Source organism: Stegodyphus dumicola, chromosome 10 (assembly GCF_044657685.1).
Source record: "Stegodyphus dumicola isolate Sdum_Otavi_A_Nest chromosome 10, ASM4465768v1".
Taxonomy (NCBI): Eukaryota; Metazoa; Arthropoda; class Arachnida; order Araneae; family Eresidae; genus Stegodyphus; species Stegodyphus dumicola.
Window position 1 is genome coordinate 151,099,172 of NC_140777.1, and position 14,981 is coordinate 151,114,152.

Genomic DNA, 14,981 nt, shown 5'->3' on the forward strand with positions numbered 1-14,981 from the left:
ATTTTACGTTGTTATTTTAAAACTCACACAACAAATGTGACTAAATATCAAATCCAGTTATTATATATTTACTTGAGCACAAAATAAAATGTAGTTAAACATATAAAAGGTAACACACCTGTATTGTAATTATGATCAGACATTAAAGTAAACTGTTTTCTTTTCCATGGAGAGCTTGCCACTCCCCTTGTTTACTTATCGTTTTGTCATCACATATAAGTTAATTACGAATATCACTCTTAGTGTTATTATGAAAAGGTAAATCTGAGAACTATATATCTTTCTTCGTGTACTGTACACAAAGAAAATAATCAAACTCTTTCTTGAAGGTCATTTAAACACACGTTCTAAAACATTCCTTTACATGGAAATGTAGACATTATTTCGCTGTAACAATTCAGTGCCTTTCAGATCTACGCATACAAAATGAGAAAACAGACTGAGAACTTGAAACCAGCTGGTGTTTTACCTCACTTCGCTCTGTAAGGTAATCGTTTTCCTGCCCTCACGTGGCGTGTTTCAATTTCTTCGTACTGTAATAGCAGAGAAACCATCTCCATGTATTCTAACCTCCTTGACTGCCAATGCACCTTTGTCCTGCTAGACATTCTTTGACTATAAATTGACCTTCGTACAATGAGAGATTAAAAACTCACTGGACCATTATCTAGCCTTATAGTTATAAAAAACCACTCAGAACGAGTTCTTTCCTTCCCGTCGCCGCAATGGCGAGAGGTGCGATCATCAACGACTCGATAAAAGCCGAAGCCCTAAACCCAGTCCGCTTCACGCTCAGGAAAAAACCCCTTCACACATCATCGTGGCTGGGATTTTTGCGAAGTTCGGTGAGTGAACTCGCTAATCATACTATAGAAATGATCCTATGAAGTATGATCTTGCTCTAATGCCAATGCCAATGATTTGAAAATTTCGGAGTGCCTATGGTTCAAAACCATTTACCTCCTCATCAGAATTACTAAAAGCGAGCAGAAATAGGAAAAATTTTGCATAAGTGATTTGCTTGATGCACACTAGAGGGAGCCACTGGCTCGAGAAAGTTTAAGGATAGAGATGAGAAATAAAAAAACTTAAGTATCATAATATTTTTTATAAGTTTTTAGGTTTTATAATTTTTTTGTATTTTATATTTTATACTTTTTTTTGGTTTTTATAAATTTTTATACACAATACTAACACTAAAGCAAAAAGCGGAGAGGAAAGAGTTTAAGATTAATAGGCTCATTGGCATGTGGCTTGTGTAGGATAGTGCAAATAATAAATATGAACGCGTTGAAAATATTCATAGGCAGATTTTAAAAATCTGCGGGAGATGTGATTCTATGCGAACAGATTGATAACTTTGCTAGAAGATCTTGAATGCAGGTAGATAAAGCAATTATATGGCAGCTCGCTGAAGAGACGTCCTTCCTTCATGGCGCGGAGGCTGGAACTGATGTAGAGAGTCTAGTCTAGTCTAGTCTGTGCAACTATAGCCGAAATGTCGCGCGGCTGCGCGACTTGTCCGGCTCTTGAAAATGAGCCCTAACGGCACATGACTTTGCAGTTTCTTGACAATTTTAGAGAGGTCAAAGGTAAAAACACAGGGGGCGACCATGCGTCGCAAGGCCGTAAAGGCGCGCACAATGAGAAATCACAAAGCAGGAGCCGTGAGGTTCTGTGTGAAATGTTTGTATCGTACAATAAGGTAACATAGACAAAATCTAAGTTTTAATCATGACGTATGAAAATGATATATCATAAAAATAAACATATCATAATTGAATACATATATACTACAGAAACGTAGAAAGGAAATACATAAAATACAATTGAAATAATAAAATGAAGATAATAAAAATTACATTATATACAATATGTACAAGAGCAGTGCATACCCATCATGAAAATTCTTACGTTGGGAAACTTAAGTCCCTGGCGAGATGGGCCGCAAGTGGTCTTAATGAAGCATCTTCATTCAGAATTATAAAATCCAATACATTGAGATCAGTCATGTGTGCACAATTCTGAGCCTTATTAAAGAAATTGTTGTTGGCATTATGTAGATACATCTCAACGGAGTCAATTTTCAAGTCACGGTGCAGAGTGTGATTTGACACGTAATAGTGTGCATTAGTTATCATCCGGAGAGCTTTATTTTGTAAAATTTGTAGCTTCTCTATCTCCTTCTTCTGAACAGTTGCCCAAGCGGGAGAGGCATATGAGAAGATAGGACGTATGATAGAAATATAAATGTGTCTTTTCCTTTTTAAGTCTAATCTGGAAGTCGCAGATAGAAGCGGCGTGAGACTTCGTAAGACTCCGATAGTTTTTCCTCTAATGCTGTTAATATGTTCTTTCCAGAGGAAATTTGAACAATATTTTAGTCCAAGGTAAGTAGCACTTTTGACAATAGGCACTACAGTGTCAAATAGTATCAGTTGCGTCGTCAAGGGATGATTCATCTTATTTTTCTTAAAGATCAGCAGTTTGGATTTATCAGCATTGATTGCTATTTTCCATTTGGCGCACCAATGTTCCAGCTTAGGCATAAATCTTTGCAGTTTCTTTAGTGCAAAATTCGGTGTCCAAGACTTTACAGCGAACGCTGTATCATCTGCGTAACACCCCATGAAAAAGTTCTGATCAATGTGCTCAGCAGGTAAGTCTGCTACGTAAAAGAGATAGAGTACGGGCCCTAAAATTGATCCCTGAGGGACCCCGGCCTTTACTTCTTTTAAAATCGATTTACTTTCTCCAATTTGAATGTGAAAAGTTCTGTTTGTCAGGAAAGAATAAATGATTTTAATCAGCGCATCACTGAACTTTAAGCTGATTAATTTATAGATAAGCCCCTCATGCCAGACGCGGTCGAATGCCTTCGCCACGTCCAGCATGAGTAAGGCAACATATCTCTTGTTGTGCAGCGCACTGCCTATGAATTCGTTGAGCCGAACTAGTTGTTTAGTCGTGGAAAGTGCTTTTCTAAAACCAAATTGTTCTAGAGGTAGCTTATCCATGTGAGGCTGAATACGGCTAAGGATAATTCTTTCTAGAATTTTACCCATGCTGGGTAACAGACTAATGGGTCTATACCCTTCTGATTTAGTAAGATTTTTTCCCGGCTTAGGGAGTACAATCATCTTAGCAGATTTCCAGATTTGTGGAAAATAACTGTTATAAAGACAAGCGTTTAGAATGCCTGTGAACTTGTTGACCATGTTAATCGGCAGCCACTTAAGCGCCACATTATTTATATTGTCCTGCCCAGGGGCCTTCCTATTCCTGAGTTTTTTGATGATGTTAAGAATTTCTTGAGGTGAAGTGAGCTCAAGATGACTCTGTAAATTAAGGTTATCCATCCAGTTAGAAACTGCGGAGTTTACTAAGGTAGAAAAGTCCTGATTAGATGGTGATGTGTTCTGGGTAAATTGTTTTTCAAAATGTTCAGCAAGTGTGTTACATTTTTCACTATTAGTAAGTGCAATTCCATGCTCATGATAAATTGGCCTGTTTACCGTATTCTTATTTTTTAGTCGTCTTACAAAAGACCAAAAGGAATTACTTGGCTCATTAAAGCTTTCAATCTTTTCATCCCATAGTTCCTTACGGTAAATACTTATCTGCTTTTTGATTTCTCTACTGAGCCTATTCATGTCTTTCTTAGTGTTCGGGTCATATGTAAGGTGAAACCTCTTTCTGAATTTGTTCCTGTCTCTGATGAGATTTTTAATTCTAGTTGGTAGTTTATTAGTGATATGCTTTCTTGGAATCTTTCTGGTGGCAGCGTCATAAGCGTTTTGTAAATCTGTCGTAAGCTGCCTCGCAGCATGCTCTATGTCATCTGGAGTGCGTAATATAAGATTTGTGCGACTTTCAGAGAGAATTTCATTATATTCCTCCAGTTCGTCGTATCTTCCATGACCTCCTTTGTCGTGCCAAGAGTCGCGATGACTGGGCAGTGATCCGAATCCAGATCCTGTAAGACCTCTAGGCTGAAAGATAGTGAGATGGTAGAAAGGAAGATATCAAGAATATCACCCGAATTACCGTTGTTGGGCAAATAAGTGTGCTCACTCGGCACATGTAAATAAACCGGGTAATTATTAATGAACTCCGACAATTTAATACCGTTATTATTAGTCCTCCTGCAGTTCCATTCTTGGTTCTTTGCATTAAGGTCACTCGCCAAAATAACCTGTTTGTTAATATCCAATATCTTAGCTAAGTAATTGACGTCGAGAATATTCCTCGGAGGATTGTACAAGGAGTTAAAGTACACATTTCCATAGTTCGGGAGTTGGACAGATACCGTGACCAGCTCATGTCCATTAAATCGTTCGTCATTGATAAGACAGGACTGTAGGGAGCTGCGGACAAAGATTGCGACCCCCCCACCTCGGTGACTTAGTCGATCGCATCTATAACAAACATAATTCGGGATTTTCATCTGGGTACTTGGCGTAGCAAAAGTCTCTGTAATCATCGCCACGTCAATATCATGATCCCTGAAAAAGGTATAAAGTTCCGTAGTTTTATATGCAATGCCTCTAGCATTCCATGTAATCTCTAGCATCCTAATAGGAGCAAGCATATGTCTAACTTGACCCATTAACGATTGTAGTGGAAGTTTTTATCTCCTGATTGTTTTCATGAATTCCTCTGACCTGCTGTGAAATTTGAAAACCAGCAGTTTTTATAACGGAAACGAGTGCCGCCAGGTCAGTGAAGACTTGCTTGGCTTCACTTAAAATATCCGAGTAAAGTCCAGAGGACAACGCCTGTGAATAAGTTTTGTTTTCAATAACCCTACTAGTGAAATTGATTGTTTTATCAGTTTTTCTTTTCGGGAATTTCTCACACCCCCTAAAACTGGAGGTGTGGGAACCCCCGCAATTAACGCAGACCGGAGGCTTTTCTCTATTATTTCTATCAGGACAGTCTTTCACATAGTGTTCTTTGCCGCATCTGACACATTTGGGTGCATAATTGCAACCCGCCTGTGTATGATTGAACCCCTGACAACGAAAACATTGCAGGGGTCCTTGTCTTCCCAAATACTCTTTAACTTTTATTTTCATATGGCAAAGAAATCTCTCATTATAAATTTCTTTCGATTTCTCATTTTTTGGAAGAGATATTAAAAATAACGGGAGTTTAGTGACTTCCCCGTTGCGTCGTCTGGTCATTTGTTTGACTTCTTTTACTTGGTAATTTAATTGCTCTAATTCAAATTTAATATCCTCAATTTGGAAGTTTACAGTGAGTCCTCTGAGGACAACTTTTAAGTAACGGTCCTCTGGGAGGATATATGAATAATGCTCTACCTGTTTTTCTTTGAGGATTTGGACAACTGACCGGTAATCATCTGGGGTTTGCGTAATCACTTTGATACTTCCATTAGGAATCTGTTCTCCATGAAATTTAATCTGTTTTTGTAGGAAAATATCACTTATTTCCCTCCATTTCAGTAAGTTTTCTCTTAACGTAATTGGGGGAATTTTGGAGTTTTTATTATTTTGCTTTGGATTATTTGTGGCAGTGGAGTTATCATTATCTGGTTGTGTAGTATCCATGCTTAAATTATTTCGTGTGTTTATGTTTGCATTGGCTGCTACTAGTGTAGCTGGTGTGACAGTATTTCCTTCCTGATTGAGTGGTTTTTGTGGAGTACTTTTAGTAGGACTACCAATCTTAATTTTCTTAGCATTGGGTCTTTGTGTACGTTTTCTGACAGTTTGGTCTCCTTTAGTTTTAGGAAGATCTTCGTCCGAACTTGTGGGTTGATCCAGAGAAATTTCCTTTAGTGAGTCGAAATTATTATGTATTTTAATAGGGCTTCTATCCCTATCAGTTTCAGATTTGCTTTCATGTGACGTGTTTTGTTGTGTTTTAATCAAATCCTGTTGTGTTAATTGATTATTAACTACAACTAGCATATCAAACATACTCAGTAAGAAGTTATGCATCTTACTTTCTGTATCTGTGAAAGTGCCATTTTGCAGGCGAATAGTCTCAAGTTCTTTTATTTGAATCCTCACGGCTTCCAAAATCGTATCCATATCGCAGTCCAAAATCAAGCAATCCTGCGCCCAAATCAGCAATCCAGAGTCCCGCGCCCCGGAACCGGACCCACTCGACGGTGTTCCGGCAGACGGATGGGCGGGCGAAAGTCTACTAGGCCCCTATCTCACCCCTGACAGCGTGAGCCTGGGGGTAACTAAGTAGACACAGCGACCAAAATCCAAAAATTAAAAATTACGCGCACGCAATTACTTTAAAATCAGATGTATTAATTTATAATGCAAAAATAATTACGCTAAAAAATAGCGCCGAAAATCAGTAACAATAAAGCGCGGTATCACTCGTACCAGCAATTAGGCTAATTCACAAGAAAAGGCATAAAAATGTAAAAAATCCTAAAATAAGTCAAAATACAAAAATAATAAAAGCAAATTATTTTATAAAGGCTTTTATAAAATAATGCTAACCGAGGATTAGCATTTAAAAATGCTGATGTAAGCGGATAGTAAATAGCACGTGGTCGCACTCCGCAACACACGCAAACGATCAGGCAGGGCATACACGTGATACAGGACCGGAGGCAGGCACAATATCAGCGACGAACCTTCTCCTATTTCATTTTGGTATTCGAGGGGTGGACGCCATAGGAGAAGGTTCGTCGCTGATATTGTGCCTGCCTTCGGTCCTGTATCACGTGTACGCCCTGCCTGATCGTTTGCGTGTATTGCGGAGTGCGACCACGTGCTAATTATTATCCGCTTGCATCAGCATTTTTAAATGCTAATCCTCGGTTAGTATTATTTTATAAAAGCCTGGTTGCTTTTATTATTTTTCTATTTTGACTTATTTTAGGATTTTTATATTTTTTATGCCTTTTCTTGCGAATTAGCCTAATTGCTGGTACGAGTGATACCGCGCTTTATTGTTACTGATATTCGGCGCTATTTTTTAGCGTAATTATTTTTGCATTATAAATTAATACATCTGATTTTAAAGTAATTGCGTGCGCGTAATTTTTAATTTTTGGATTTTGGTCGCTGTGTCTACTTAGTTACCCCCAGGCTCACGCTGTCAGGGGTGAGATAGGGGCCTAGTAGACTTTCGCCCGCCCATCCGTCTGCCGGAACACCGTCGAGTGGGTCCGGTCCCGGGCGCGGGACTCTGGATTGCTGATTTGGGCGCAGGATTGCTTGATTTTGGACTGCGATATGGATACGATTTTGGAAGCCGTGAGGATTCAAATAAAAGAACTTGAGACTATTCGCCTGCAAAATGGCACTTTCACAGATACAGAAAGTAAGATGCATAACTTCTTACTGAGTATGTTTGATATGCTAGTTGTAGTTAATAATCAATTAACACAACAGGATTTGATTAAAACACAACAAAACACGTCACATGAAAGTAAATCTGAAACTGATAGGGATAGAAGCCCTATTAAAATACATAATAATTTCGACTCACTAAAGGAAATTTCTCTGGATCAACCCACAAGTTCGGACGAAGATCTTCCTAAAACCAAAGGAGACCAAACTGTCAGAAAACGTACACAAAGACCCAATGCTAAGAAAATTAAGATTGGTAGTCCTACTAAAAGTACTCCACAAAAACCACTCAATCAGGAAGGAAATACTGTCACACCAGCTACACTAGTAGCAGCCAATGCAAACATAAACACACGAAATAATGTAAGCATGGATACTACACAACCAGATAATGATAACTCCACTGCCACAAATAATCCAAAGCAAAATAATAAAAACTCCAAAATTCCCCCAATTACGTTAAGAGAAAACTTACTGAAATGGAGGGAAAAAAGTGATATTTTCCTACAAAAACAGATTAAATTTCATGGAGAACAGATTCCTAATGGAAGTATCAAAGTGATTACGCAAACCCCAGATGATTACCGGACAGTTGTCCGGTACTTAGCTAAGATATTGGATATTAACAAACAGGTTATTTTGGCGGGTGACCTTAATGCAAAGAACCAAGAATGGAACTGCAGGAGGACTAATAATAACGGTATTAAATTGTCGGAGTTCATTAATAATTACAGGGTTTATTTACATGTGCCGAGTGAGCACACTTATTTGCCCAACAACGGTAATTCAGGTGATATTCTTGATATCTTCCTTTCTACCATCTCACTATCTTTCAGCCTAGAGGTCTTACAGGATCTGGATTAGGATCACTGCCCAGTCATCGCGACTCTTGGCACGACAAAGGAGGTCATGGAAGAGCTTATCAATACGACGAACTGGAGGGAATATAATGAAATTCTCTCTGAAAGTCGCACAAATCTTATATTACCCACCCCAGATCACATAGAGCATGCTGCGAGCCAGCTTACGACAGACTTACAAAATGCTTATGACGCTGCCACCAGAAAGATTCCAAGAAAGCATATCACTAATAAACTACCAACTAGAATTAAAAATCTCATCAGTGACAGGAACAAATTCAGAAAGAGGTTTCACCTTACATATGACCCGAACACTAAGAAAGACATGAATAGGCTCAGTAGAGAAATCAAAAAGCAGATAAGTATTTACCGTAAGGAACTATGGGATGAAAAGATTGAAAGCTTTAATGAGCCAAGTAATTCCTTTTGGTCTTTTGTAAGACGACTAAAAAATAAGAATACGGTAAACAGGCCAATTTATCATGAGCATGGAATTGCACTTACTAATAGTGAAAAATGTAACACGCTTGCTGAACATTTTGAAAAACAATTTACCCAGAACACATCACCATCTAATCAGGACTTTTCTACCTTAGTAAACTCCGCAGTTTCTAACTGGATGGATAACCTTAATTTACAGAGTCATCTTGAGCTCACTTCACCTCAAGAAATTCTTAACATCATCAAAAAACTCAGGAATAGGAAGGCCCCTGGGCAGGACAATATAAATAATGCGCTTAAGTGGCTGCCGATTAACATGGTCAACAAGTTCACAGGCATTCTAAACGCTTGTCTTTATAACAGTTATTTTCCACAAATCTGGAAATCTGCTAAGATGATTGTACTCCCTAAGCCGGGAAAAAATCTTACTAAATCAGAAGGGTATAGACCCATTAGTCTGTTACCCAGCATGGGTAAAATTCTAGAAAGAATTATCCTTAGCCGTATTCAGCCTCACATGGATAAGCTACCTCTAGAACAATTTGGTTTTAGAAAAGCACTTTCCACGACTAAACAACTAGTTCGGCTCAACGAATTCATAGGCAGTGCGCTGCACAACAAGAGATATGTTGCCTTACTCATGCTGGACGTGGCGAAGGCATTCGACCGCGTCTGGCATGAGGGGCTTATCTATAAATTAATCAGCTTAAAGTTCAGTGATGCGCTGATTAAAATCCTCTATTCTTTCCTGACCAACAGAACTTTCCACATTCAAATTGGAGAAAGTAAATCGATTTTAAAAGAAGTAAAGGCCGGGGTCCCTCAGGGATCAATTTTAGGGCCCGTACTCTATCTCTTTTACGTAGCAGACTTACCTGCTGAGCACATTGATCAGAACTTTTTCATGGGGTGTTATGCAGATGATAGAGCGTTCGCTGTAAAGTCTGGGACACCGAATTTTGCACTAAAGAAACTGCAAAGATTTATGCCTAAGCTGGAACATTGGTGCGCCAAATGGAAAATAGCAATCAATGCTGATAAATCCAAACTGCTGATCTTTAAGAAAAATAAGATGAATCATCCCTTGACGACGCAACTGATACTATTTGACACTGTAGTACCTATTGTCAAAAGTGCTACTTACCTTGGACTAAAATATTGTTCAAACTTCCTCTGGAAAGAACATATTAACAGCATTAGAGGAAAAACTATCGGAGTCTTACGAAGTCTCACGCCGCTTCTATCTGCGACTTCCAGATTAGACTTAAAAAGGAAAAGACACATTTATATTTCTATCATAAGTCCTATCTTCTCATATGCCTCTCCCGCCTGGGGAACTGTTCAGAAGAAGGAGATAGAGAAGCTACAAATTTTACAAAATAAAGCTCTCCGGATGATAACTAATGCACACTATTACGTGTCAAATCACACTCTGCACCGTGACTTGAAAATTGACTCCGTTGAGATGTATTTACATAATGCCAACAACAATTTCTTTAATAAGGCTCAGAATTGTGCACACATGACTGATCTCAATGTATTGGATTACATAATTCTGAATGAAGACGCTTCACTAAGACCACTTGCTGCCCACCTCGCCAGGGACTTAAATTTCCCGACATAAGAATTTTCATGATGGGTATGCACTGCTCTTGTAAATATTGTATATAATGTAATTTTTATTATCTTCATTTTATTTTACAATTGTATTTTATGTATTTCCTTTTCACGTTTCTGTAGTATATATGTATTAAATTATGATATGTTTATTTTTATGATATATCATCTTCATAGGTCATGACTGAAACTGTTAGATTGTGTCTGTGTTTCCTTGTTGTACGACACGTACATTTCACACAGAACCTCACGGCTCCTGCTTTGTGATTTTCTCATTGTGCGCGCCTTTACAGCCTTGCGACGCATGGTCGCCCCCTGTGTTTTACCTTTGACCTTTCTAAAATTGTCAAGAAACTGCAAAGTCATGTGCCCTTAGGGCTCATTTTCATGAGCCGGACAAGTCGTGCAGCCGCGCGACATTTCGGCTATAGTTGCACAGGCTAGACTAGACTATGGCGTCCATCCCTCGAATGATGGATGTAGAGAGGGCGTGTCTAGCCCTTTTCGATAGTGGGTAGATGCCGAACTCTCGGCCAATCACGGCTCTCGGTCTCTTCTGTGAGCTGCGAATAGCAGGATCGTATGCTGGCATCTGTTGAAGTGCTCGATTATCAATCTGTTCAATTTTAAGGAATAAATTTTGACTATGTTTTTTGATAAAGTAATCAACAGGTTTAATGTTAAGGTCCGAATGAATCACATGTGTACGGACATACCAAGCTGCGTTTAGGGCCATACGTAAGGTTTTACTTTGAAAAGATTGAAGCTTTTTCACATGAGTTTTTGCAGCAGTACCCCAGATTGTACATGCATACATAAAGACAGGTCTTATAATGGATGTATAGAGAAGGATTTTGTTTTTAATTGACAGATTGCTCTTTCGAGCTAAAAATGGGTAAAGTTGGGCTCTGGCACCTTTCGCTTTGTTGAGAACATTTTCAATGTGAAGGCGCCAGGTTAATTTTGAATCAAGTACAACTCCTAGGTACTTGTAAGAGTTTGACCAGGGAACATAGTCATCAAAGAATTTAATATTAATGGAAGGGTACGGGAGGGGGCTACGTTTGAATATCATAGCAGCACATTTAGCAACATTAATTTTTATTTTCCAAGTGATGAGCCAGTGCTCAAGGCTAGAGAGATAACTCTGAATGATTTGGACCAAGTTTTCAAGGCGTTTGTGTTGAGCTAGGATGGCCGTATCATCTGCATAAAGTGCAAGAGTGATACTAGGTGATTTTGGTATGTCATTTATGAAAATGTTGAACAAAATTGGGCCTAAAAGTGACTCTTGGGGGACGCCGCTTAGTATAGGACGGGGTGTCGAAATGAAAGAATTAACTCGTACAGAAAAAGATCTATTAGTGAGGTACGAATTAATTATATGAATTAAATGGGCCGAAACGTCAAGTCGTATGAGCTTGATAATAATTCCTATATGCCAAGTCCTATCAAATGCTTTGGCTATGTCAAGAAATAAAGCGCCAGTAAGCATTTTGTTACGAAACCCTTCGTGAATGAACTCCACTGTCCTCAGCAGCTGGTGCGTGGTGCAGTGTTTTGCTCGAAATCCAAATTGTTCATCAATCAGAACGTTGTGATTTCGGAGAAAATCATTCAGGCGTTTAAGTAACACAAACTCGTATATCTTAGATAACGAGGATAGGAGGCTGATAGGTCTATAATTTTGAGGGTTAGAAAGGCTTTGGCCTGGTTTTGGAATAGGCACAATAAGTGCTTGTTTCCAACTTTGAGGAAAATAGCAATGCTCTGTCATAAAATTTATAAGCATTACTAAGAAAAATAGATAATTGGTGGGTAAATTTTTAATCATACGATTGGAAATAGAGTCCATACCAGGGGCTTTTTTGGGTTTGAGCTTGGTAATGTATTCACTTACCTCGCTCATGGATGTATAGTGTATTTCTCTCGCGAAAGGCGAGGAGAGGAAACGTTCAACATCTTGTGGGAAAGAACTTGCGCTGTTAGCAAAAATTCCTTCATTATGTGGTGTAAATTGAGTTTGAAGAGAATCCGCAATTAATTCGGATTTCTCAGCGTCTGTGTGAGCCACCGCTACGTCCGTAGCTAAGGACGGAATGTTAGATTTGTGTTTGCGTAGACGGGCTGATGCGCGCCAAAGACTGTTATCATTGGTCGTTAGGGACTGAATGTAATTCGTGTATTATGATTGGAAGAACTGGTCACATGATGCCTTGATCTCACTTTGGAGAGCACGGAGTTGAATTTTTAATCCAGGATTTCTATTTCTTTGCCAAAGTCTCCGTACTTTATTCTTTTCTTTAATTTTGAGTTTAATTTCTTGAGGTAATTTACGAAAATTGGGTCTGAGGGTGGGTTTTGATACTTCCTTATAAGTATCTGTTAAAATGGTCGTTAAGTGATCAACTGCCGAGTCTATATCATGGCTGGATTTAATTTCAAGGGAGGGCAAATTTTTACTTTTAAGTTTGAAACGAAAATTGTCCCAGTTTGTAGAGACGAGTGCCGGAGAATTTTGATTAAATATAGTACAGTTAAGGTCTATGATTACGGGGTTGTGATCTGAAGATAAACAGTTTTCAACAGTCACGTGATATCCAAAAGGGATGTTTCGAAAGAGTGCCAAATCAATGAATGAAGGGGCACCCCGTGAACCATATCTAGTAGGGGAATCCGGCGCAATAATTTTAATTTGGGCGCACTGAGCCCATTTTAGAAGGCCACGACCAGCAGGGTTTGATCTATGACAACGCCAATGCTGATGGTGACAATTTAAATCACCAGCTATGATTAGATTGTTGGATAAGGTGAGCAATTTGTTAAAATCAACCACAGGTAAATTTCCACCTGGTGGAAGATAGGCAGAGATCAGTACAAGGGAGGGCGAATTTTGAATGAAAATTTCAATGATTGTTGCCTCGAGTTTACTCATACTCGGAGTGTCAATTCTTTTGTGTGGTATTGAATTTTTAATATAGACACAAGTGCCACCATGATAAACATCACGAGTATTAGAAGCTTGTCTGTCATTTTTATATAATGCATAATTTGCAAGCTTGGGAGCTCTCCCTGGCTGGAGTTTGGTCTCTTGGACAAAAATAATGTCAAAATCTTTCTCTTCCACATAGTCTCTAAACTCATGGAATTTGGATAGGATGCCATTTGCATTCCAGGTGCATAGTTTTAAGTTTTTCAATCCTTTCAAACTATTGAATTTTACTGTCTGGTGATATCAGAGAATTGGAGAGTAATATAACTCTCAAAGATGTAATATGCCGCGTCAGCACCAGATGGAGCCACTCTGAGCTGCGGTAAGGCGTTTTTGAATGCCATAAGAAGTCTGCTCTGGTCAATACCAGGCTGGTTTGAAATTTGAATGATTGCCAAAAGGATTTCGGTGCAATTTAGCGTCGAATTAGCTCCTAAGGGGACCGATAAATTTGGAAGAATTTGGGGTGCAGCTTGTTGCATACCCGTAAGTGCTGCGGAGAATGAAACTCCAGGTCGTATATTATTTGCACTGGGTGTGGGTGCAGCCGACAGTGTTGGAAATTGTGTGTTGTTTTTTAGATTAATATTGTCTGTGTTGGTTTTTTCAGTGGTCAGGCTGGGTTTGGTGCTCGGTTTTGGGTTTTGTCTATTTTTGGATCCAGGAAATCTTGGGCATGAGCGCCAGTTAGCGGCGTGGTTCCCGGAGCAGTTGGCGCACTTGTTAGGTTCTTCAAACGGCTTTGGGCAATCCTTGGCTTGATGTGGTCCAGCACATTTAACACATCGTCTTGGGAGAGTGCAAACCTCGGATGAATGAAAGAACCCTTGACAGCGCCAGCACTGTGAAGGGCCTTTCTGGCCTTTGAAGTGCTCCATAGCAACTTCGGTCCCCAGTAGCTCGGTGATGCTATAGATTTCTGTTGCCTTTAAACTATTGTAGATTTGAAGATAGAACAGGGGCATCGGCATCTTTGTCTTCCATCGTTTTAGTTGGGATATTTTGTGGATTTTAAAACCGAGAACTTCCACCGCAGTCTGCACAACACTGAGTGGTGTGTTTGAGGGTAATCCCCTAATAACTATTTTTAGTGGTCTGTCAGATTTGAGAGTGTGAGATTTAAATTCAGTATTGTTGTCCGTTAAAAATCTAACGACAGTCCTATAGTCTGTTTCATTTAATGTATTTAATTTTAGAAAGTCAATGTCCTGTTTTGATTGGACTGTCGGTGCGTGTCGTTTTAGTTGATTTAAGAGGAAGAACCAATCGGCACGAGGCTTGATAAAAATTGGTGCTGGTGCCTGTACTTTTGGTTTTTGGGTGTCTGTCGGCTGCTGAGTATTATGTTCATGACTATCTGTGTTTGTCTGTATAGCATTAAAAGAGTTTGTGGTATTAATGTTTGGATTGTTTTCGGGAGAGATATTTTTAGTTTGAGATTTTTTGGCAATTAGATGTTTTGGTGGAATAGCAAACCCTTCAGCATCAGTAGGGCGTGTGCGTTTTTTGTTGTCGGGTTTTGAGGGGTCAGGGGTAATTTTAGGGTGTTCAGTAGTGGTGGTATTTTTAGAATTTTGACTGGTGGTTTCCGAAACATTAGGTTTGGAGGATTTGGTTTGGTATTCCTTAAAGAATTCGTCTTCTGTGGCTGGGAGGGTAAATAGGTTGACTCCAAGGTTCGTACAAAGAGTGTGTAGTGAAAATAAAATTTTCTCACCCTCATCT

General features: G+C 39.1%; 1 non-coding gene across 1 annotated transcript; it reads right to left on the reverse strand.

Moving 5' to 3' along the window:
- Positions 1 to 688: 688 nt before the first annotated feature.
- LOC146995156 (small nucleolar RNA U3) lies at positions 689 to 898 on the reverse strand. The gene has a single exon (XR_015043729.1). It is a non-coding gene; the product is annotated as a small nucleolar RNA U3 (small nucleolar RNA).
- Positions 899 to 14,981: the final 14,083 nt, after the last annotated feature.